Source organism: Anomaloglossus baeobatrachus, unplaced genomic scaffold (genome assembly GCF_048569485.1).
Source record: "Anomaloglossus baeobatrachus isolate aAnoBae1 unplaced genomic scaffold, aAnoBae1.hap1 Scaffold_3658, whole genome shotgun sequence".
NCBI classification, from domain to species: domain Eukaryota; kingdom Metazoa; phylum Chordata; class Amphibia; order Anura; family Aromobatidae; genus Anomaloglossus; species Anomaloglossus baeobatrachus.
The window spans coordinates 27923-51834 of NW_027443008.1; the positions used below are offsets into that span (position 1 = coordinate 27923).

General features: G+C 47.2%; 14 non-coding genes and 3 pseudogenes across 14 annotated transcripts; all 17 read left to right on the forward strand.

The window, feature by feature from the left end:
* Nucleotides 1-70: 70 nt before the first annotated feature.
* Nucleotides 71-212, forward strand: LOC142273716 (U2 spliceosomal RNA; annotated as a pseudogene).
* A 697-nt stretch (nucleotides 213-909) lies between these two features.
* On the forward strand, nucleotides 910-1104 carry LOC142273711 (U2 spliceosomal RNA). Its single transcript, XR_012738171.1, has one exon. It is a non-coding gene; the product is annotated as a U2 spliceosomal RNA (small nuclear RNA).
* A 1387-nt stretch (nucleotides 1105-2491) lies between these two features.
* Nucleotides 2492-2682, forward strand: LOC142273685 (U2 spliceosomal RNA). Its single transcript, XR_012738149.1, has one exon. It is a non-coding gene; the product is annotated as a U2 spliceosomal RNA (small nuclear RNA).
* A 1387-nt stretch (nucleotides 2683-4069) lies between these two features.
* Nucleotides 4070-4260, forward strand: LOC142273686 (U2 spliceosomal RNA). Its single transcript, XR_012738150.1, has one exon. It is a non-coding gene; the product is annotated as a U2 spliceosomal RNA (small nuclear RNA).
* A 1387-nt stretch (nucleotides 4261-5647) lies between these two features.
* Nucleotides 5648-5838, forward strand: LOC142273687 (U2 spliceosomal RNA). The gene has a single exon (XR_012738151.1). It is a non-coding gene; the product is annotated as a U2 spliceosomal RNA (small nuclear RNA).
* Nucleotides 5839-7225: 1387 nt separating this feature from the next.
* LOC142273689 (U2 spliceosomal RNA) lies at nucleotides 7226-7416 on the forward strand. Its single transcript, XR_012738152.1, has one exon. It is a non-coding gene; the product is annotated as a U2 spliceosomal RNA (small nuclear RNA).
* A 1387-nt stretch (nucleotides 7417-8803) lies between these two features.
* On the forward strand, nucleotides 8804-8994 carry LOC142273690 (U2 spliceosomal RNA). Its single transcript, XR_012738153.1, has one exon. It is a non-coding gene; the product is annotated as a U2 spliceosomal RNA (small nuclear RNA).
* Nucleotides 8995-10381: 1387 nt separating this feature from the next.
* LOC142273691 (U2 spliceosomal RNA) lies at nucleotides 10382-10572 on the forward strand. The gene has a single exon (XR_012738154.1). It is a non-coding gene; the product is annotated as a U2 spliceosomal RNA (small nuclear RNA).
* Nucleotides 10573-11959: 1387 nt separating this feature from the next.
* Nucleotides 11960-12150, forward strand: LOC142273703 (U2 spliceosomal RNA). The gene has a single exon (XR_012738165.1). It is a non-coding gene; the product is annotated as a U2 spliceosomal RNA (small nuclear RNA).
* A 1387-nt stretch (nucleotides 12151-13537) lies between these two features.
* On the forward strand, nucleotides 13538-13728 carry LOC142273704 (U2 spliceosomal RNA). Its single transcript, XR_012738166.1, has one exon. It is a non-coding gene; the product is annotated as a U2 spliceosomal RNA (small nuclear RNA).
* Nucleotides 13729-15115: 1387 nt separating this feature from the next.
* On the forward strand, nucleotides 15116-15306 carry LOC142273692 (U2 spliceosomal RNA). Its single transcript, XR_012738155.1, has one exon. It is a non-coding gene; the product is annotated as a U2 spliceosomal RNA (small nuclear RNA).
* Nucleotides 15307-16693: 1387 nt separating this feature from the next.
* Nucleotides 16694-16884, forward strand: LOC142273705 (U2 spliceosomal RNA). Its single transcript, XR_012738167.1, has one exon. It is a non-coding gene; the product is annotated as a U2 spliceosomal RNA (small nuclear RNA).
* A 1387-nt stretch (nucleotides 16885-18271) lies between these two features.
* Nucleotides 18272-18462, forward strand: LOC142273693 (U2 spliceosomal RNA). Its single transcript, XR_012738156.1, has one exon. It is a non-coding gene; the product is annotated as a U2 spliceosomal RNA (small nuclear RNA).
* A 1387-nt stretch (nucleotides 18463-19849) lies between these two features.
* LOC142273714 (U2 spliceosomal RNA) lies at nucleotides 19850-19976 on the forward strand (annotated as a pseudogene).
* Nucleotides 19977-20660: 684 nt separating this feature from the next.
* LOC142273712 (U2 spliceosomal RNA) lies at nucleotides 20661-20858 on the forward strand. Its single transcript, XR_012738172.1, has one exon. It is a non-coding gene; the product is annotated as a U2 spliceosomal RNA (small nuclear RNA).
* A 1896-nt stretch (nucleotides 20859-22754) lies between these two features.
* Nucleotides 22755-22922, forward strand: LOC142273713 (U2 spliceosomal RNA; annotated as a pseudogene).
* A 648-nt stretch (nucleotides 22923-23570) lies between these two features.
* LOC142273708 (U2 spliceosomal RNA) lies at nucleotides 23571-23763 on the forward strand. The gene has a single exon (XR_012738169.1). It is a non-coding gene; the product is annotated as a U2 spliceosomal RNA (small nuclear RNA).
* The last annotated feature ends 149 nt before the right edge of the window (nucleotides 23764-23912 follow it).

A 23912-nucleotide genomic window follows, 5' to 3' on the forward strand; every position in this document is an offset into this window, starting at 1 on the left:
TCGCTCTCTCTCCCTAAGATGTGTCCGGCATAGGCCAGGGTGCCACTCGAGGCCCAAACCAATTCTGGTTATCGCTTCTCGGCCTTTTGGCTAAGATCAAGTGTAGTATCGTTCGAAAAGGTGGTTTAAGGCTCCGGCCACCTTAGTACAATGATGCAATGCACACTGGAAGGTTGCACTTGTTAGTACTTTGGGAGGATAGTATATCCATCTAGAGGAAACCATGGCCCTACCAGGATTGAGGCTATTAGACTGAGTAAGTGTGGGGGTTATGGTGCAATGTGCCCCAGGAATGGACACCCTGGAGGGAGTCTGAACTTGCTAGGTTGGGACCCTGGTAAGCCTCAGACTCTGTCGCACGCCGCGCCTTGCCTATTCATACTTTCCAAGCATATTGCCCTATCCTGGCCTTCTGGCTAAGAAGGGAAATTTTTATAATCCCGGTCGGAGGTCCGGTCAGCTTTGGGCTGAGAAACCAACACCCGGTTGGAGGTCCGGGTCAGCTTTGGCTGAGAAACCAACACCCGGTTGGAGGTCCGGTTAGCCTTGGGCTGAGAAACCAACACCCGGTTGGAGGTCCGGTCAGCCTTGGGCTGAGAAACCAACACCCGGTTGGAGGTCCGGTCAGCCTTGGGCTGAGAAACCAACACCGGTTGACGGTCCGGGCAGTCTCGGCTGCGAAACCAACGACTAGTAGCTCCCTACTCCACTTGGGTAAGATGCCTCGGTGGACGCTGGGAGCAACAACAAGGCTCAACCAGGCTTCGGCTTGGGGGAGCACCGAAGATCCCTGACCCTCGCTGTGGCCTTCTGGTTCGGAGGGACGGGGTTGATTTTTGGGGATCCTCTTCTCACGGAGGGGTCCACACGAATCCTAGCCTTTGCACTGTTTTTGGTGTGACTTCGGTCATGCATTTTTGCGGTGCTTTGGAAAGCTTCATTAAATCAAAATCTGTTCTTATCAGTTTAATATCTGATACGTCCCCTATCTGGGGACCATATATTAAATGGATTTTTAGAACAGGGAGATGGAAAAAGAGCTTGCTCTGTCCACTCCACGCATTGACCTGGTATTGCAGTACCTCCAGGAACGGTGCACCCCTTCTTAACCCAGTTTCCAAAAGCAGAACTCAATTCACCTGATTCATATTAGCCCGATTTAATGAATTGGAAGAAAGCATACGTCTTCATATGCACCTCAATTTGGCCCATTCACTTTTCACACTTCCTCCTTTTGTTTTTTATCTTTCACACTTTTGACTTTCTTTATTCATCCAAATAGCAAACTCATCACCACTCAACCTGACCAACTCGGCTATGTCCCCGTGCTGCAGTTCTCTGTCTTATCTAGATCATTTGCAATTGAATGGAATAGATCCCTTTTGGACAAAGTGGATTCACCTGCTGCTGCAGTGACCACAGGTGTGATAAGATCTAGAATTGGCATCTGGTGCGATCTCTCCGCTTCCACTCCAAAGAAAGTTACCTGTTTATTCCTATCATGCATTGGTTTTTGGGGTTTTCTTTGAGTAATGATGATCTCTTTAGTAGTCTGTTGGCGCCCTCTCCTGGAGGAATAGTTTGCTTGCTCTTGGACATTCTAAAAGAGAGGTCATGATAGACATTGAGCTTCTGAGCTCAATTGGGGACAGTCATGGGTGATGAATGTTTGCAACCTACTGCGAAGCCTCATACCGCAATATAAGGAACGTCAAATACTAAGAAAGGGCGGCCTATGAAAGAATTACTACTTTCAATAAGTACACTTAAACGGCTAATTGGGAATAGAAAAACTGTAAAAAGCCCTCTGAGAAAGCCCCCCTCTAACCTTTGATAGTAAGCTTTTCTGTAGTCTGCCTGTTGATGTATTTTCCGTTTGAACTGTGCACAACATGAAGAGACGGAACACTGGCGGCTTGTCACAATGCCCCCCGATGACATCACAATAGCGCTGCTGCCTAGAAAACAAGCTGCGCAGAAGAAGTTGTTCTTTGGGTGGGAGGGTGGGCTAGTGGAAGGAGGGGGCAATCTCTTTTTTTCCCGGGTGGTAGGGGGATGACAGGAGAAGGGAAGCGGGTGGTGAGAAAGGTACAGAGGGCAGGGTTTGGGGGCTGGGAAGGAAAGGGAAAAGATTAGGGTTTGGGGATGATGAAAGGGCTTTCTACGGGTAAGGATGGCAAAGGGTGGCAGTGACGGAAAGTCAGGCAACCTGTCCTGTCCGTCTTTTTGTATCGTGAATTGGAAAGACTGCAAGGGGGAGGGGAGTTGCTTGCGCCCTAAAGGAGGAGTTATTCAGATTCATTGCAGTGGGCGGCGGCTGCAAAACGCACCATTCTTCTTGTTTTTGCTCTGCAAAGCAGCCTTTTCAAGGGTTGGCTTGGGTGACAAAATGTCTTGTGTAGGCGTGGGTTTGTCTCCCTCTCGCTCTCTCTCCCTAAGATGTGTCCGGCATAGGCCAGGGTGCCACTCGAGGCCCAAACCAATTCTGGTTATCGCTTCTCGGCCTTTTGGCTAAGATCAAGTGTAGTATCTGTTCTTATCAGTTTAATATCTGATACGTCCCCTATCTGGGGACCATATATTAAATGGATTTTTAGAACAGGGAGATGGAAAAAGAGCTTGCTCTGTCCACTCCACGCATTGACCTGGTATTGCAGTACCTCCAGGAACGGTGCACCCCTTCTTAACCCAGTTTCCAAAAGCAGAACTCAATTCACCTGATTCATATTAGCCCGATTTAATGAATTGGAAGAAAGCATACGTCTTCATATGCACCTCAATTTGGCCCATTCACTTTTCACACTTCCTCCTTTTGTTTTTTATCTTTCACACTTTTGACTTTCTTTATTCATCCAAATAGCAAACTCATCACCACTCAACCTGACCAACTCGGCTATGTCCCCGTGCTGCAGTTCTCTGTCTTATCTAGATCATTTGCAATTGAATGGAATAGATCCCTTTTGGACAAAGTGGATTCACCTGCTGCTGCAGTGACCACAGGTGTGATAAGATCTAGAATTGGCATCTGGTGCGATCTCTCCGCTTCCACTCCAAAGAAAGTTACCTGTTTATTCCTATCATGCATTGGTTTTTGGGGTTTTCTTTGAGTAATGATGATCTCTTTAGTAGTCTGTTGGCGCCCTCTCCTGGAGGAATAGTTTGCTTGCTCTTGGACATTCTAAAAGAGAGGTCATGATAGACATTGAGCTTCTGAGCTCAATTGGGGACAGTCATGGGTGATGAATGTTTGCAACCTACTGCGAAGCCTCATACCGCAATATAAGGAACGTCAAATACTAAGAAAGGGCGGCCTATGAAAGAATTACTACTTTCAATAAGTACACTTAAACGGCTAATTGGGAATAGAAAAACTGTAAAAAGCCCTCTGAGAAAGCCCCCCTCTAACCTTTGATAGTAAGCTTTTCTGTAGTCTGCCTGTTGATGTATTTTCCGTTTGAACTGTGCACAACATGAAGAGACGGAACACTGGCGGCTTGTCACAATGCCCCCCGATGACATCACAATAGCGCTGCTGCCTAAAAAACAAGCTGCGCAGAAGAAGTTGTTCTTTGGGTGGGAGGGTGGGCTAGTGGAAGGAGGGGGCAATCTCTTTTTTTCCCGGGTGGTAGGGGGATGACAGGAGAAGGGAAGCGGGTGGTGAGAAAGGTACAGAGGGCAGGGTTTGGGGGCTGGGAAGGAAAGGGAAAAGATTAGGGTTTGGGGATGATGAAAGGGCTTTCTACGGGTAAGGATGGCAAAGGGTGGCAGTGACGGAAAGTCAGGCAACCTGTCCTGTCCGTCTTTTTGTATCGTGAATTGGAAAGACTGCAAGGGGGAGGGGAGTTGCTTGCGCCCTAAAGGAGGAGTTATTCAGATTCATTGCAGTGGGCGGCGGCTGCAAAACGCACCATTCTTCTTGTTTTTGCTCTGCAAAGCAGCCTTTTCAAGGGTTGGCTTGGGTGACAAAATGTCTTGTGTAGGCGTGGGTTTGTCTCCCTCTCGCTCTCTCTCCCTAAGATGTGTCCGGCATAGGCCAGGGTGCCACTCGAGGCCCAAACCAATTCTGGTTATCGCTTCTCGGCCTTTTGGCTAAGATCAAGTGTAGTATCTGTTCTTATCAGTTTAATATCTGATACGTCCCCTATCTGGGGACCATATATTAAATGGATTTTTAGAACAGGGAGATGGAAAAAGAGCTTGCTCTGTCCACTCCACGCATTGACCTGGTATTGCAGTACCTCCAGGAACGGTGCACCCCTTCTTAACCCAGTTTCCAAAAGCAGAACTCAATTCACCTGATTCATATTAGCCCGATTTAATGAATTGGAAGAAAGCATACGTCTTCATATGCACCTCAATTTGGCCCATTCACTTTTCACACTTCCTCCTTTTGTTTTTTATCTTTCACACTTTTGACTTTCTTTATTCATCCAAATAGCAAACTCATCACCACTCAACCTGACCAACTCGGCTATGTCCCCGTGCTGCAGTTCTCTGTCTTATCTAGATCATTTGCAATTGAATGGAATAGATCCCTTTTGGACAAAGTGGATTCACCTGCTGCTGCAGTGACCACAGGTGTGATAAGATCTAGAATTGGCATCTGGTGCGATCTCTCCGCTTCCACTCCAAAGAAAGTTACCTGTTTATTCCTATCATGCATTGGTTTTTGGGGTTTTCTTTGAGTAATGATGATCTCTTTAGTAGTCTGTTGGCGCCCTCTCCTGGAGGAATAGTTTGCTTGCTCTTGGACATTCTAAAAGAGAGGTCATGATAGACATTGAGCTTCTGAGCTCAATTGGGGACAGTCATGGGTGATGAATGTTTGCAACCTACTGCGAAGCCTCATACCGCAATATAAGGAACGTCAAATACTAAGAAAGGGCGGCCTATGAAAGAATTACTACTTTCAATAAGTACACTTAAACGGCTAATTGGGAATAGAAAAACTGTAAAAAGCCCTCTGAGAAAGCCCCCCTCTAACCTTTGATAGTAAGCTTTTCTGTAGTCTGCCTGTTGATGTATTTTCCGTTTGAACTGTGCACAACATGAAGAGACGGAACACTGGCGGCTTGTCACAATGCCCCCCGATGACATCACAATAGCGCTGCTGCCTAGAAAACAAGCTGCGCAGAAGAAGTTGTTCTTTGGGTGGGAGGGTGGGCTAGTGGAAGGAGGGGGCAATCTCTTTTTTTCCCGGGTGGTAGGGGGATGACAGGAGAAGGGAAGCGGGTGGTGAGAAAGGTACAGAGGGCAGGGTTTGGGGGCTGGGAAGGAAAGGGAAAAGATTAGGGTTTGGGGATGATGAAAGGGCTTTCTACGGGTAAGGATGGCAAAGGGTGGCAGTGACGGAAAGTCAGGCAACCTGTCCTGTCCGTCTTTTTGTATCGTGAATTGGAAAGACTGCAAGGGGGAGGGGAGTTGCTTGCGCCCTAAAGGAGGAGTTATTCAGATTCATTGCAGTGGGCGGCGGCTGCAAAACGCACCATTCTTCTTGTTTTTGCTCTGCAAAGCAGCCTTTTCAAGGGTTGGCTTGGGTGACAAAATGTCTTGTGTAGGCGTGGGTTTGTCTCCCTCTCGCTCTCTCTCCCTAAGATGTGTCCGGCATAGGCCAGGGTGCCACTCGAGGCCCAAACCAATTCTGGTTATCGCTTCTCGGCCTTTTGGCTAAGATCAAGTGTAGTATCTGTTCTTATCAGTTTAATATCTGATACGTCCCCTATCTGGGGACCATATATTAAATGGATTTTTAGAACAGGGAGATGGAAAAAGAGCTTGCTCTGTCCACTCCACGCATTGACCTGGTATTGCAGTACCTCCAGGAACGGTGCACCCCTTCTTAACCCAGTTTCCAAAAGCAGAACTCAATTCACCTGATTCATATTAGCCCGATTTAATGAATTGGAAGAAAGCATACGTCTTCATATGCACCTCAATTTGGCCCATTCACTTTTCACACTTCCTCCTTTTGTTTTTTATCTTTCACACTTTTGACTTTCTTTATTCATCCAAATAGCAAACTCATCACCACTCAACCTGACCAACTCGGCTATGTCCCCGTGCTGCAGTTCTCTGTCTTATCTAGATCATTTGCAATTGAATGGAATAGATCCCTTTTGGACAAAGTGGATTCACCTGCTGCTGCAGTGACCACAGGTGTGATAAGATCTAGAATTGGCATCTGGTGCGATCTCTCCGCTTCCACTCCAAAGAAAGTTACCTGTTTATTCCTATCATGCATTGGTTTTTGGGGTTTTCTTTGAGTAATGATGATCTCTTTAGTAGTCTGTTGGCGCCCTCTCCTGGAGGAATAGTTTGCTTGCTCTTGGACATTCTAAAAGAGAGGTCATGATAGACATTGAGCTTCTGAGCTCAATTGGGGACAGTCATGGGTGATGAATGTTTGCAACCTACTGCGAAGCCTCATACCGCAATATAAGGAACGTCAAATACTAAGAAAGGGCGGCCTATGAAAGAATTACTACTTTCAATAAGTACACTTAAACGGCTAATTGGGAATAGAAAAACTGTAAAAAGCCCTCTGAGAAAGCCCCCCTCTAACCTTTGATAGTAAGCTTTTCTGTAGTCTGCCTGTTGATGTATTTTCCGTTTGAACTGTGCACAACATGAAGAGACGGAACACTGGCGGCTTGTCACAATGCCCCCCGATGACATCACAATAGCGCTGCTGCCTAGAAAACAAGCTGCGCAGAAGAAGTTGTTCTTTGGGTGGGAGGGTGGGCTAGTGGAAGGAGGGGGCAATCTCTTTTTTTCCCGGGTGGTAGGGGGATGACAGGAGAAGGGAAGCGGGTGGTGAGAAAGGTACAGAGGGCAGGGTTTGGGGGCTGGGAAGGAAAGGGAAAAGATTAGGGTTTGGGGATGATGAAAGGGCTTTCTACGGGTAAGGATGGCAAAGGGTGGCAGTGACGGAAAGTCAGGCAACCTGTCCTGTCCGTCTTTTTGTATCGTGAATTGGAAAGACTGCAAGGGGGAGGGGAGTTGCTTGCGCCCTAAAGGAGGAGTTATTCAGATTCATTGCAGTGGGCGGCGGCTGCAAAACGCACCATTCTTCTTGTTTTTGCTCTGCAAAGCAGCCTTTTCAAGGGTTGGCTTGGGTGACAAAATGTCTTGTGTAGGCGTGGGTTTGTCTCCCTCTCGCTCTCTCTCCCTAAGATGTGTCCGGCATAGGCCAGGGTGCCACTCGAGGCCCAAACCAATTCTGGTTATCGCTTCTCGGCCTTTTGGCTAAGATCAAGTGTAGTATCTGTTCTTATCAGTTTAATATCTGATACGTCCCCTATCTGGGGACCATATATTAAATGGATTTTTAGAACAGGGAGATGGAAAAAGAGCTTGCTCTGTCCACTCCACGCATTGACCTGGTATTGCAGTACCTCCAGGAACGGTGCACCCCTTCTTAACCCAGTTTCCAAAAGCAGAACTCAATTCACCTGATTCATATTAGCCCGATTTAATGAATTGGAAGAAAGCATACGTCTTCATATGCACCTCAATTTGGCCCATTCACTTTTCACACTTCCTCCTTTTGTTTTTTATCTTTCACACTTTTGACTTTCTTTATTCATCCAAATAGCAAACTCATCACCACTCAACCTGACCAACTCGGCTATGTCCCCGTGCTGCAGTTCTCTGTCTTATCTAGATCATTTGCAATTGAATGGAATAGATCCCTTTTGGACAAAGTGGATTCACCTGCTGCTGCAGTGACCACAGGTGTGATAAGATCTAGAATTGGCATCTGGTGCGATCTCTCCGCTTCCACTCCAAAGAAAGTTACCTGTTTATTCCTATCATGCATTGGTTTTTGGGGTTTTCTTTGAGTAATGATGATCTCTTTAGTAGTCTGTTGGCGCCCTCTCCTGGAGGAATAGTTTGCTTGCTCTTGGACATTCTAAAAGAGAGGTCATGATAGACATTGAGCTTCTGAGCTCAATTGGGGACAGTCATGGGTGATGAATGTTTGCAACCTACTGCGAAGCCTCATACCGCAATATAAGGAACGTCAAATACTAAGAAAGGGCGGCCTATGAAAGAATTACTACTTTCAATAAGTACACTTAAACGGCTAATTGGGAATAGAAAAACTGTAAAAAGCCCTCTGAGAAAGCCCCCCTCTAACCTTTGATAGTAAGCTTTTCTGTAGTCTGCCTGTTGATGTATTTTCCGTTTGAACTGTGCACAACATGAAGAGACGGAACACTGGCGGCTTGTCACAATGCCCCCCGATGACATCACAATAGCGCTGCTGCCTAGAAAACAAGCTGCGCAGAAGAAGTTGTTCTTTGGGTGGGAGGGTGGGCTAGTGGAAGGAGGGGGCAATCTCTTTTTTTCCCGGGTGGTAGGGGGATGACAGGAGAAGGGAAGCGGGTGGTGAGAAAGGTACAGAGGGCAGGGTTTGGGGGCTGGGAAGGAAAGGGAAAAGATTAGGGTTTGGGGATGATGAAAGGGCTTTCTACGGGTAAGGATGGCAAAGGGTGGCAGTGACGGAAAGTCAGGCAACCTGTCCTGTCCGTCTTTTTGTATCGTGAATTGGAAAGACTGCAAGGGGGAGGGGAGTTGCTTGCGCCCTAAAGGAGGAGTTATTCAGATTCATTGCAGTGGGCGGCGGCTGCAAAACGCACCATTCTTCTTGTTTTTGCTCTGCAAAGCAGCCTTTTCAAGGGTTGGCTTGGGTGACAAAATGTCTTGTGTAGGCGTGGGTTTGTCTCCCTCTCGCTCTCTCTCCCTAAGATGTGTCCGGCATAGGCCAGGGTGCCACTCGAGGCCCAAACCAATTCTGGTTATCGCTTCTCGGCCTTTTGGCTAAGATCAAGTGTAGTATCTGTTCTTATCAGTTTAATATCTGATACGTCCCCTATCTGGGGACCATATATTAAATGGATTTTTAGAACAGGGAGATGGAAAAAGAGCTTGCTCTGTCCACTCCACGCATTGACCTGGTATTGCAGTACCTCCAGGAACGGTGCACCCCTTCTTAACCCAGTTTCCAAAAGCAGAACTCAATTCACCTGATTCATATTAGCCCGATTTAATGAATTGGAAGAAAGCATACGTCTTCATATGCACCTCAATTTGGCCCATTCACTTTTCACACTTCCTCCTTTTGTTTTTTATCTTTCACACTTTTGACTTTCTTTATTCATCCAAATAGCAAACTCATCACCACTCAACCTGACCAACTCGGCTATGTCCCCGTGCTGCAGTTCTCTGTCTTATCTAGATCATTTGCAATTGAATGGAATAGATCCCTTTTGGACAAAGTGGATTCACCTGCTGCTGCAGTGACCACAGGTGTGATAAGATCTAGAATTGGCATCTGGTGCGATCTCTCCGCTTCCACTCCAAAGAAAGTTACCTGTTTATTCCTATCATGCATTGGTTTTTGGGGTTTTCTTTGAGTAATGATGATCTCTTTAGTAGTCTGTTGGCGCCCTCTCCTGGAGGAATAGTTTGCTTGCTCTTGGACATTCTAAAAGAGAGGTCATGATAGACATTGAGCTTCTGAGCTCAATTGGGGACAGTCATGGGTGATGAATGTTTGCAACCTACTGCGAAGCCTCATACCGCAATATAAGGAACGTCAAATACTAAGAAAGGGCGGCCTATGAAAGAATTACTACTTTCAATAAGTACACTTAAACGGCTAATTGGGAATAGAAAAACTGTAAAAAGCCCTCTGAGAAAGCCCCCCTCTAACCTTTGATAGTAAGCTTTTCTGTAGTCTGCCTGTTGATGTATTTTCCGTTTGAACTGTGCACAACATGAAGAGACGGAACACTGGCGGCTTGTCACAATGCCCCCCGATGACATCACAATAGCGCTGCTGCCTAGAAAACAAGCTGCGCAGAAGAAGTTGTTCTTTGGGTGGGAGGGTGGGCTAGTGGAAGGAGGGGGCAATCTCTTTTTTTCCCGGGTGGTAGGGGGATGACAGGAGAAGGGAAGCGGGTGGTGAGAAAGGTACAGAGGGCAGGGTTTGGGGGCTGGGAAGGAAAGGGAAAAGATTAGGGTTTGGGGATGATGAAAGGGCTTTCTACGGGTAAGGATGGCAAAGGGTGGCAGTGACGGAAAGTCAGGCAACCTGTCCTGTCCGTCTTTTTGTATCGTGAATTGGAAAGACTGCAAGGGGGAGGGGAGTTGCTTGCGCCCTAAAGGAGGAGTTATTCAGATTCATTGCAGTGGGCGGCGGCTGCAAAACGCACCATTCTTCTTGTTTTTGCTCTGCAAAGCAGCCTTTTCAAGGGTTGGCTTGGGTGACAAAATGTCTTGTGTAGGCGTGGGTTTGTCTCCCTCTCGCTCTCTCTCCCTAAGATGTGTCCGGCATAGGCCAGGGTGCCACTCGAGGCCCAAACCAATTCTGGTTATCGCTTCTCGGCCTTTTGGCTAAGATCAAGTGTAGTATCTGTTCTTATCAGTTTAATATCTGATACGTCCCCTATCTGGGGACCATATATTAAATGGATTTTTAGAACAGGGAGATGGAAAAAGAGCTTGCTCTGTCCACTCCACGCATTGACCTGGTATTGCAGTACCTCCAGGAACGGTGCACCCCTTCTTAACCCAGTTTCCAAAAGCAGAACTCAATTCACCTGATTCATATTAGCCCGATTTAATGAATTGGAAGAAAGCATACGTCTTCATATGCACCTCAATTTGGCCCATTCACTTTTCACACTTCCTCCTTTTGTTTTTTATCTTTCACACTTTTGACTTTCTTTATTCATCCAAATAGCAAACTCATCACCACTCAACCTGACCAACTCGGCTATGTCCCCGTGCTGCAGTTCTCTGTCTTATCTAGATCATTTGCAATTGAATGGAATAGATCCCTTTTGGACAAAGTGGATTCACCTGCTGCTGCAGTGACCACAGGTGTGATAAGATCTAGAATTGGCATCTGGTGCGATCTCTCCGCTTCCACTCCAAAGAAAGTTACCTGTTTATTCCTATCATGCATTGGTTTTTGGGGTTTTCTTTGAGTAATGATGATCTCTTTAGTAGTCTGTTGGCGCCCTCTCCTGGAGGAATAGTTTGCTTGCTCTTGGACATTCTAAAAGAGAGGTCATGATAGACATTGAGCTTCTGAGCTCAATTGGGGACAGTCATGGGTGATGAATGTTTGCAACCTACTGCGAAGCCTCATACCGCAATATAAGGAACGTCAAATACTAAGAAAGGGCGGCCTATGAAAGAATTACTACTTTCAATAAGTACACTTAAACGGCTAATTGGGAATAGAAAAACTGTAAAAAGCCCTCTGAGAAAGCCCCCCTCTAACCTTTGATAGTAAGCTTTTCTGTAGTCTGCCTGTTGATGTATTTTCCGTTTGAACTGTGCACAACATGAAGAGACGGAACACTGGCGGCTTGTCACAATGCCCCCCGATGACATCACAATAGCGCTGCTGCCTAGAAAACAAGCTGCGCAGAAGAAGTTGTTCTTTGGGTGGGAGGGTGGGCTAGTGGAAGGAGGGGGCAATCTCTTTTTTTCCCGGGTGGTAGGGGGATGACAGGAGAAGGGAAGCGGGTGGTGAGAAAGGTACAGAGGGCAGGGTTTGGGGGCTGGGAAGGAAAGGGAAAAGATTAGGGTTTGGGGATGATGAAAGGGCTTTCTACGGGTAAGGATGGCAAAGGGTGGCAGTGACGGAAAGTCAGGCAACCTGTCCTGTCCGTCTTTTTGTATCGTGAATTGGAAAGACTGCAAGGGGGAGGGGAGTTGCTTGCGCCCTAAAGGAGGAGTTATTCAGATTCATTGCAGTGGGCGGCGGCTGCAAAACGCACCATTCTTCTTGTTTTTGCTCTGCAAAGCAGCCTTTTCAAGGGTTGGCTTGGGTGACAAAATGTCTTGTGTAGGCGTGGGTTTGTCTCCCTCTCGCTCTCTCTCCCTAAGATGTGTCCGGCATAGGCCAGGGTGCCACTCGAGGCCCAAACCAATTCTGGTTATCGCTTCTCGGCCTTTTGGCTAAGATCAAGTGTAGTATCTGTTCTTATCAGTTTAATATCTGATACGTCCCCTATCTGGGGACCATATATTAAATGGATTTTTAGAACAGGGAGATGGAAAAAGAGCTTGCTCTGTCCACTCCACGCATTGACCTGGTATTGCAGTACCTTCAGGAACGGTGCACCCCTTCTTAACCCAGTTTCCAAAAGCAGAACTCAATTCACCTGATTCATATTAGCCCGATTTAATGAATTGGAAGAAAGCATACGTCTTCATATGCACCTCAATTTGGCCCATTCACTTTTCACACTTCCTCCATTTGTTTTTTATCTTTCACACTTTTGACTTTCTTTATTCATCCAAATAGCAAACTCATCACCACTCAACCTGACCAACTCGGCTATGTCCCCGTGCTGCAGTTCTCTGTCTTATCTAGATCATTTGCAATTGAATGGAATAGATCCCTTTTGGACAAAGTGGATTCACCTGCTGCTGCAGTGACCACAGGTGTGATAAGATCTAGAATTGGCATCTGGTGCGATCTCTCCGCTTCCACTCCAAAGAAAGTTACCTGTTTATTCCTATCATGCATTGGTTTTTGGGGTTTTCTTTGAGTAATGATGATCTCTTTAGTAGTCTGTTGGCGCCCTCTCCTGGAGGAATAGTTTGCTTGCTCTTGGACATTCTAAAAGAGAGGTCATGATAGACATTGAGCTTCTGAGCTCAATTGGGGACAGTCATGGGTGATGAATGTTTGCAACCTACTGCGAAGCCTCATACCGCAATATAAGGAACGTCAAATACTAAGAAAGGGCGGCCTATGAAAGAATTACTACTTTCAATAAGTACACTTAAACGGCTAATTGGGAATAGAAAAACTGTAAAAAGCCCTCTGAGAAAGCCCCCCTCTAACCTTTGATAGTAAGCTTTTCTGTAGTCTGCCTGTTGATGTATTTTCCGTTTGAACTGTGCACAACATGAAGAGACGGAACACTGGCGGCTTGTCACAATGCCCCCCGATGACATCACAATAGCGCTGCTGCCTAGAAAACAAGCTGCGCAGAAGAAGTTGTTCTTTGGGTGGGAGGGTGGGCTAGTGGAAGGAGGGGGCAAGCTCTTTTTTTCCCGGGTGGTAGGGGGATGACAGGAGAAGGGAAGCGGGTGGTGAGAAAGGTACAGAGGGCAGGGTTTGGGGGCTGGGAAGGAAAGGGAAAAGATTAGGGTTTGGGGATGATGAAAGGGCTTTCTACGGGTAAGGATGGCAAAGGGGGGCAGTGACGGAAAGTCAGGCAACCTGTCCTGTCCGTCTTTTTGTATCGTGAATTGGAAAGACTGCAAGGGGGAGGGGAGTTGCTTGCGCCCTAAAGGAGGAGTTATTCAGATTCATTGCAGTGGGCGGCGGCTGCAAAACGCACCATTCTTCTTGTTTTTGCTCTGCAAAGCAGCCTTTTCAAGGGTTGGCTTGCGTGACAAAATGTCTTGTGTAGGCGTGGGTTTGTCTCCCTCTCGCTCTCTCTCCCTAAGATGTGTCCGGCATAGGCCAGGGTGCCACTCGAGGCCCAAACCAATTCTGGTTATCGCTTCTCGGCCTTTTGGCTAAGATCAAGTGTAGTATCTGTTCTTATCAGTTTAATATCTGATACGTCCCCTATCTGGGGACCATATATTAAATGGATTTTTAGAACAGAGAGATGGAAAAAGAGCTTGCTCTGTCCACTCCACGCATTGACCTGGTATTGCAGTACCTCCAGGAACGGTGCACCCCTTCTTAACCCAGTTTCCAAAAGCAGAACTCAATTCACCTGATTCATATTAGCCCGATTTAATGAATTGGAAGAAAGCATACGTCTTCATATGCACCTCAATTTGGCCCATTCACTTTTCACACTTCCTCCTTTTGTTTTTTATCTTTCACACTTTTGACTTTCTTTATTCATCCAAATAGCAAACTCATCACCACTCAACCTGACCAACTCGGCTATGTCCCCGTGCTGCAGTTCTCTGTCTTATCTAGATCATTTGCAATTGAATGGAATAGATCCCTTTTGGACAAAGTGGATTCACCTGCTGCTGCAGTGACCACAGGTGTGATAAGATCTAGAATTGGCATCTGGTGCGATCTCTCCGCTTCCACTCCAAAGAAAGTTACCTGTTTATTCCTATCATGCATTGGTTTTTGGGGTTTTCTTTGAGTAATGATGATCTCTTTAGTAGTCTGTTGGCGCCCTCTCCTGGAGGAATAGTTTGCTTGCTCTTGGACATTCTAAAAGAGAGGTCATGATAGACATTGAGCTTCTGAGCTCAATTGGGGACAGTCATGGGTGATGAATGTTTGCAACCTACTGCGAAGCCTCATACCGCAATATAAGGAACGTCAAATACTAAGAAAGGGCGGCCTATGAAAGAATTACTACTTTCAATAAGTACACTTAAACGGCTAATTGGGAATAGAAAAACTGTAAAAAGCCCTCTGAGAAAGCCCCCCTCTAACCTTTGATAGTAAGCTTTTCTGTAGTCTGCCTGTTGATGTATTTTCCGTTTGAACTGTGCACAACATGAAGAGACGGAACACTGGCGGCTTGTCACAATGCCCCCCGATGACATCACAATAGCGCTGCTGCCTAGAAAACAAGCTGCGCAGAAGAAGTTGTTCTTTGGGTGGGAGGGTGGGCTAGTGGAAGGAGGGGGCAATCTCTTTTTTTCCCGGGTGGTAGGGGGATGACAGGAGAAGGGAAGCGGGTGGTGAGAAAGGTACAGAGGGCAGGGTTTGGGGGCTGGGAAGGAAAGGGAAAAGATTAGGGTTTGGGGATGATGAAAGGGCTTTCTACGGGTAAGGATGGCAAAGGGTGGCAGTGACGGAAAGTCAGGCAACCTGTCCTGTCCGTCTTTTTGTATCGTGAATTGGAAAGACTGCAAGGGGGAGGGGAGTTGCTTGCGCCCTAAAGGAGGAGTTATTCAGATTCATTGCAGTGGGCGGCGGCTGCAAAACGCACCATTCTTCTTGTTTTTGCTCTGCAAAGCAGCCTTTTCAAGGGTTGGCTTGGGTGACAAAATGTCTTGTGTAGGCGTGGGTTTGTCTCCCTCTCGCTCTCTCTCCCTAAGATGTGTCCGGCATAGGCCAGGGTGCCACTCGAGGCCCAAACCAATTCTGGTTATCGCTTCTCGGCCTTTTGGCTAAGATCAAGTGTAGTATCTGTTCTTATCAGTTTAATATCTGATACGTCCCCTATCTGGGGACCATATATTAAATGGATTTTTAGAACAGGGAGATGGAAAAAGAGCTTGCTCTGTCCACTCCACGCATTGACCTGGTATTGCAGTACCTCCAGGAACGGTGCACCCCTTCTTAACCCAGTTTCCAAAAGCAGAACTCAATTCACCTGATTCATATTAGCCCGATTTAATGAATTGGAAGAAAGCATACGTCTTCATATGCACCTCAATTTGGCCCATTCACTTTTCACACTTCCTCCTTTTGTTTTTTATCTTTCACACTTTTGACTTTCTTTATTCATCCAAATAGCAAACTCATCACCACTCAACCTGACCAACTCGGCTATGTCCCCGTGCTGCAGTTCTCTGTCTTATCTAGATCATTTGCAATTGAATGGAATAGATCCCTTTTGGACAAAGTGGATTCACCTGCTGCTGCAGTGACCACAGGTGTGATAAGATCTAGAATTGGCATCTGGTGCGATCTCTCCGCTTCCACTCCAAAGAAAGTTACCTGTTTATTCCTATCATGCATTGGTTTTTGGGGTTTTCTTTGAGTAATGATGATCTCTTTAGTAGTCTGTTGGCGCCCTCTCCTGGAGGAATAGTTTGCTTGCTCTTGGACATTCTAAAAGAGAGGTCATGATAGACATTGAGCTTCTGAGCTCAATTGGGGACAGTCATGGGTGATGAATGTTTGCAACCTACTGCGAAGCCTCATACCGCAATATAAGGAACGTCAAATACTAAGAAAGGGCGGCCTATGAAAGAATTACTACTTTCAATAAGTACACTTAAACGGCTAATTGGGAATAGAAAAACTGTAAAAAGCCCTCTGAGAAAGCCCCCCTCTAACCTTTGATAGTAAGCTTTTCTGTAGTCTGCCTGTTGATGTATTTTCCGTTTGAACTGTGCACAACATGAAGAGACGGAACACTGGCGGCTTGTCACAATGCCCCCCGATGACATCACAATAGCGCTGCTGCCTAGAAAACAAGCTGCGCAGAAGAAGTTGTTCTTTGGGTGGGAGGGTGGGCTAGTGGAAGGAGGGGGCAAGCTCTTTTTTTCCCGGGTGGTAGGGGGATGACAGGAGAAGGGAAGCGGGTGGTGAGAAAGGTACAGAGGGCAGGGTTTGGGGGCTGGGAAGGAAAGGGAAAAGATTAGGGTTTGGGGATGATGAAAGGGCTTTCTACGGGTAAGGATGGCAAAGGGTGGCAGTGACGGAAAGTCAGGCAACCTGTCCTGTCCGTCTTTTTGTATCGTGAATTGGAAAGACTGCAAGGGGGAGGGGAGTTGCTTGCGCCCTAAAGGAGGAGTTATTCAGATTCATTGCAGTGGGCGGCGGCTGCAAAACGCACCATTCTTCTTGTTTTTGCTCTGCAAAGCAGCCTTTTCAAGGGTTGGCTTGCGTGACAAAATGTCTTGTGTAGGCGTGGGTTTGTCTCCCTCTCGCTCTCTCTCCCTAAGATGTGTCCGGCATAGGCCAGGGTGCCACTCGAGGCCCAAACCAATTCTGGTTATCGCTTCTCGGCCTTTTGGCTAAGATCAAGTGTAGTATCTGTTCTTATCAGTTTAATATCTGATACGTCCCCTATCTGGGGACCATATATTAAATGGATTTTTAGAACAGAGAGATGGAAAAAGAGCTTGCTCTGTCCACTCCACGCATTGACCTGGTATTGCAGTACCTCCAGGAACGGTGCACCCCTTCTTAACCCAGTTTCCAAAAGCAGAACTCAATTCACCTGATTCATATTAGCCCGATTTAATGAATTGGAAGAAAGCATACGTCTTCATATGCACCTCAATTTGGCCCATTCACTTTTCACACTTCCTCCTTTTGTTTTTTATCTTTCACACTTTTGACTTTCTTTATTCATCCAAATAGCAAACTCATCACCACTCAACCTGACCAACTCGGCTATGTCCCCGTGCTGCAGTTCTCTGTCTTATCTAGATCATTTGCAATTGAATGGAATAGATCCCTTTTGGACAAAGTGGATTCACCTGCTGCTGCAGTGACCACAGGTGTGATAAGATCTAGAATTGGCATCTGGTGCGATCTCTCCGCTTCCACTCCAAAGAAAGTTACCTGTTTATTCCTATCATGCATTGGTTTTTGGGGTTTTCTTTGAGTAATGATGATCTCTTTAGTAGTCTGTTGGCGCCCTCTCCTGGAGGAATAGTTTGCTTGCTCTTGGACATTCTAAAAGAGAGGTCATGATAGACATTGAGCTTCTGAGCTCAATTGGGGACAGTCATGGGTGATGAATGTTTGCAACCTACTGCGAAGCCTCATACCGCAATATAAGGAACGTCAAATACTAAGAAAGGGCGGCCTATGAAAGAATTACTACTTTCAATAAGTACACTTAAACGGCTAATTGGGAATAGAAAAACTGTAAAAAGCCCTCTGAGAAAGCCCCCCTCTAACCTTTGATAGTAAGCTTTTCTGTAGTCTGCCTGTTGATGTATTTTCCGTTTGAACTGTGCACAACATGAAGAGACGGAACACTGGCGGCTTGTCACAATGCCCCCCGATGACATCACAATAGCGCTGCTGCCTAGAAAACAAGCTGCGCAGAAGAAGTTGTTCTTTGGGTGGGAGGGTGGGCTAGTGGAAGGAGGGGGCAATCTCTTTTTTTCCCGGGTGGTAGGGGGATGACAGGAGAAGGGAAGCGGGTGGTGAGAAAGGTACAGAGGGCAGGGTTTGGGGGCTGGGAAGGAAAGGGAAAAGATTAGGGTTTGGGGATGATGAAAGGGCTTTCTACGGGTAAGGATGGCAAAGGGTGGCAGTGACGGAAAGTCAGGCAACCTGTCCTGTCCGTCTTTTTGTATCGTGAATTGGAAAGACTGCAAGGGGGAGGGGAGTTGCTTGCGCCCTAAAGGAGGAGTTATTCAGATTCATTGCAGTGGGCGGCGGCTGCAAAACGCACCATTCTTCTTGTTTTTGCTCTGCAAAGCAGCCTTTTCAAGGGTTGGCTTGGGTGACAAAATGTCTTGTGTAGGCGTGGGTTTGTCTCCCTCTCGCTCTCTCTCCCTAAGATGTGTCCGGCATAGGCCAGGGTGCCACTCGAGGCCCAAACCAATTCTGGTTATCGCTTCTCGGCCTTTTGGCTAAGATCAAGTGTAGTATCTGTTCTTATCAGTTTAATATCTGATACGTCCCCTATCTGGGGACCATATATTAAATGGATTTTTAGAACAGGGAGATGGAAAAAGAGCTTGCTCTGTCCACTCCACGCATTGACCTGGTATTGCAGTACCTCCAGGAACGGTGCACCCCTTCTTAACCCAGTTTCCAAAAGCAGAACTCAATTCACCTGATTCATATTAGCCCGATTTAATGAATTGGAAGAAAGCATACGTCTTCATATGCACCTCAATTTGGCCCATTCGCTTTTCACACTTCCTCCTTTTGTTTTTTATCTTTCACACTTTTGACTTTCTTTATTCATCCAAATAGCAAACTCATCACCACTCAACCTGACCAACTCGGCTATGTCCCCGTGCTGCAGTTCTCTGTCTTATCTAGATCATTTGCAATTGAATGGAATAGATCCCTTTTGGACAAAGTGGATTCACCTGCTGCTGCAGTGACCACAGGTGTGATAAGATCTAGAATTGGCATCTGGTGCGATCTCTCCGCTTCCACTCCAAAGAAAGTTACCTGTTTATTCCTATCATGCATTGGTTTTTGGGGTTTTCTTTGAGTAATGATGATCTCTTTAGTAGTCTGTTGGCGCCCTCTCCTGGAGGAATAGTTTGCTTGCTCTTGGACATTCTAAAAGAGAGGTCATGATAGACATTGAGCTTCTGAGCTCAATTGGGGACAGTCATGGGTGATGAATGTTTGCAACCTACTGCGAAGCCTCATACCGCAATATAAGGAACGTCAAATACTAAGAAAGGGCGGCCTATGAAAGAATTACTACTTTCAATAAGTACACTTAAACGGCTAATTGGGAATAGAAAAACTGTAAAAAGCCCTCTGAGAAAGCCCCCCTCTAACCTTTGATAGTAAGCTTTTCTGTAGTCTGCCTGTTGATGTATTTTCCGTTTGAACTGTGCACAACATGAAGAGACGGAACACTGGCGGCTTGTCACAATGCCCCCCGATGACATCACAATAGCGCTGCTGCCTAGAAAACAAGCTGCGCAGAAGAAGTTGTTCTTTGGGTGGGAGGGTGGGCTAGTGGAAGGAGGGGGCAATCTCTTTTTTTCCCGGGTGGTAGGGGGATGACAGGAGAAGGGAAGCGGGTGGTGAGAAAGGTACAGAGGGCAGGGTTTGGGGGCTGGGAAGGAAAGGGAAAAGATTAGGGTTTGGGGATGATGAAAGGGCTTTCTACGGGTAAGGATGGCAAAGGGTGGCAGTGACGGAAAGTCAGGCAACCTGTCCTGTCCGTCTTTTTGTATCGTGAATTGGAAAGACTGCAAGGGGGAGGGGAGTTGCTTGCGCCCTAAAGGAGGAGTTATTCAGATTCATTGCAGTGGGCGGCGGCTGCAAAACGCACCATTCTTCTTGTTTTTGCTCTGCAAAGCAGCCTTTTCAAGGGTTGGCTTGGGTGACAAAATGTCTTGTGTAGGCGTGGGTTTGTCTCCCTCTCGCTCTCTCTCCCTAAGATGTGTCCGGCATAGGCCAGGGTGCCACTCGAGGCCCAAACCAATTCTGGTTATCGCTTCTCGGCCTTTTGGCTAAGATCAAGTGTAGTATCTGTGAGGCTCGGCAGATGCAATGCACACTGGAAGGTTGCGCTTGCTAGTACTCTTAATGTATAGTATATTCATCTAGAGGAAAACATGGCCCTACCAGGATCGAGGCTATTAGACTGAGTAAGTGTGGGGGCTATGGTGCAATGTGCCCCAGGACTGACGACCCTGGAGTGAGTCTGAGCTTGCTGGCTTGGGACCCCGGCGAGCCTTGGGCTCTGTAGCACACCGTACCTTGCCCTTTCATACTTTCTGAGCATATTGCTCTCTCCCGGCCTTCTGGCTAGGAAGGAAAATTTTTATAATCATGGTCGGAGGTCCGTTCAGCTTTGGGCTGAGAAACCAACACCCGGTTGGAGGTCCGGGTCAGCTTCGGCTGAGAAACCAACACCCGGTTGGAGGTCTGGGTCAGCTTCGGCTGAGAAACCAACACCCGGTTGGAGGTCCGGGTCATCTTCGGCTGAGAAACCAACACCCGGTTGGAGGTCCGGTTAGCCTTGGGCTGAGAAACCAACACCGGTTGACGGTCCGGGCAGTTTCGGCTGCGAAACCAACAACTAGTAGCTCTCTACTCCACTTGGGTAAGATGCCTGGGTGGACGCTGGGAGCAACGACAAGGCTCAACCAGGCTTCGGCTTGGGGGAGCACCGAAGATCCCTGACCCTTGCTGTGGCCTTCTGGCTCGGAGGGACGGGGTTGATTTTTGGGGACCCTCTCCTCACGGAGGGGTCCACACGAATCCTAGCCTTTGCACTGTTTTTGGTGTGACTTCGGTCATGCATTTTTTGCGGTGCTTTGGAAAGCTTCATTAAATCAAAAAATCTGTTCTTATCAGTTTAATATCTGATACGTCCCCTATCTGGGGACCATATATTAAATGGATTTTTAGAACAGGGAGATGGAAAAAGAGCTTGCTCTGTCCACTCCACGCATTGACCTGGTATTGCAGTACCTCCAGGAACGGTGCACCCCTTCTTAACCCAGTTTCCAAAAGCAGAACTCAATTCACCTGATTCATATTAGCCCGATTTAATGAATTGGAAGAAAGCATACGTCTTCATATGCACCTCAATTTGGCCCATTCACTTTTCACACTTCCTCCTTTTGTTTTTTATCTTTCACACTTTTGACTTTCTTTATTCATCCAAATAGCAAACTCATCACCACTCAACCTGACCAACTCGGCTATGTCCCCGTGCTGCAGTTCTCTGTCTTATCTAGATCATTTGCAATTGAATGGAATAGATCCCTTTTGGACAAAGTGGATTCACCTGCTGCTGCAGTGACCACAGGTGTGATAAGATCTAGAATTGGCATCTGGTGCGATCTCTCCGCTTCCACTCCAAAGAAAGTTACCTGTTTATTCCTATCATGCATTGGTTTTTGGGGTTTTCTTTGAGTAATGATGATCTCTTTAGTAGTCTGTTGGCGCCCTCTCCTGGAGGAATAGTTTGCTTGCTCTTGGACATTCTAAAAGAGAGGTCATGATAGACATTGAGCTTCTGAGCTCAATTGGGGACAGTCATGGGTGATGAATGTTTGCAACCTACTGCGAAGCCTCATACCGCAATATAAGGAACGTCAAATACTAAGAAAGGGCGGCCTATGAAAGAATTACTACTTTCAATAAGTACACTTAAACGGCTAATTGGGAATAGAAAAACTGTAAAAAGCCCTCTGAGAAAGCCCCCCTCTAACCTTTGATAGTAAGCTTTTCTGTAGTCTGCCTGTTGATGTATTTTCCGTTTGAACTGTGCACAACATGAAGAGACGGAACACTGGCGGCTTGTCACAATGCCCCCCGATGACATCACAATAGCGCTGCTGCCTAGAAAACAAGCTGCGCAGAAGAAGTTGTTCTTTGGGTGGGAGGGTGGGCTAGTGGAAGGAGGGGGCAATCTCTTTTTTTCCCGGGTGGTAGGGGGATGACAGGAGAAGGGAAGCGGGTGGTGAGAAAGGTACAGAGGGCAGGGTTTGGGGGCTGGGAAGGAAAGGGAAAAGATTAGGGTTTGGGGATGATGAAAGGGCTTTCTACGGGTAAGGATGGCAAAGGGTGGCAGTGACGGAAAGTCAGGCAACCTGTCCTGTCCGTCTTTTTGTATCGTGAATTGGAAAGACTGCAAGGGGGAGGGGAGTTGCTTGCGCCCTAAAGGAGGAGTTATTCAGATTCATTGCAGTGGGCGGCGGCTGCAAAACGCACCATTCTTCTTGTTTTTGCTCTGCAAAGCAGCCTTTTCAAGGGTTGGCTTGGGTGACAAAATGTCTTGTGTAGGCGTGGGTTTGTCTCCCTCTCGCTCTCTCTCCCTTAGGCTACTTTCACACATCCGGTTTGAGCCCTGCGGCTCAATCCGGCTGTGAAAACTATGCAACGGATGCGGTGAAAACACCGCATCCTTTGCATACGTTTTTACATGCGGCCCGTCCGGTTTTTTCCGGTTGCGGCATGCTACTGAGCATGCGCAGTGGAAAATACCGCATGCGGCGACCGGATGCGGTTTTTTCCGCATCGCGCCGCATCCGGCCTCCATAGGGATGCATTGAAAAATGCGCCGCAGCGGCCGGATGCGGCGCGATGCGGTGTTTTTTGCCGGAGCAAAAAACGTTGCAGGGTACGTTCGATCCGGCCGCCGCATCGGCTAAATCTGCCGCATGCGGCAAAAACCGGACCGAACGCAAGCCCCTACGGCACAATGCGGCACTAATGTAAGTCAATGCAAAAAAAACCGCAATCGGCGTTACAAAAGCCGGTTGCGGTTTTTCTGCAGAACGCCGTATTGTGCCGCAGAGCAAAAATCCGGATGTGTGAAAGTACCCTAAGATGTGTCCGGCATAGGCCAGGGTGCCACTCGAGGCCCAAACCAATTCTGGTTATCGCTTCTCGGCCTTTTGGCTAAGATCAAGTGTAGTATCTGTTCTTATCAGTCCTTTTGGCTAAGATCAAGTGTAGTATCTGTGAGGCTCGGCAGATGCAATGCACACTGGAAGGTTGCGCTTGCTAGTACTCTTAATGTATAGTATATTCATCTAGAGGAAAACATGGCCCTACCAGGATCGAGGCTATTAGACTGAGTAAGTGTGGGGGCTATGGTGCAATGTGCCCCAGGACTGACGACCCTGGAGTGAGTCTGAGCTTGCTGGCTTGGGACCCCGGCGAGCCTTGGGCTCTGTAGCACACCGTACCTTGCCCTTTCATACTTTCTGAGCATATTGCTCTCTCCCGGCCTTCTGGCTAGGAAGGAAAATTTTTATAATCATGGTCGGAGGTCCGTTCAGCTTTGGGCTGAGAAACCAACACCCGGTTGGAGGTCCGGGTCAGCTTCGGCTGAGAAACCAACACCCGGTTGGAGGTCTGGGTCAGCTTCGGCTGAGAAACCAACACCCGGTTGGAGGTCCGGGTCAGCTTCGGCTGAGAAACCAACACCCGGTTGGAGGTCCGGTTAGCCTTGGGCTGAGAAACCAACAACTAGTAGCTCTCTACTCCACTTGGGTAAGATGCCTGGGTGGACGCTGGGAGCAACGACAAGGCTCAACCAGGCTTCGGCTTGGGGGAGCACCGAAGATCCCTGACCCTTGCTGTGGCCTTCTGGCTCGGAGGGACGGGGTTGATTTTTGGGGACCCTCTCCTCACGGAGGGGTCCACACGAATCCTAGCCTTTGCACTGTTTTTGGTGTGACTTCGGTCATGCATTTTTTGCGGTGCTTTGGAAAGCTTCATTAAATCAAAAATCTGTTCTTATCAGTTTAATATCTGATACGTCCCCTATCTGGGGACCATATATTAAATGGATTTTTAGAACAGGGAGATGGAAAAAGAGCTTGCTCTGTCCACTCCACGCATTGACCTGGTATTGCAGTACCTCCAGGAACGGTGCACCCCTTCTTAACCCAGTTTCCAAAAGCAGAACTCAATTCACCTGATTCATATTAGCCCGATTTAATGAATTGGAAGAAAGCATACGTCTTCATATGCACCTCAATTTGGCCCATTCACTTTTCACACTTCCTCCTTTTGTTTTTTATCTTTCACA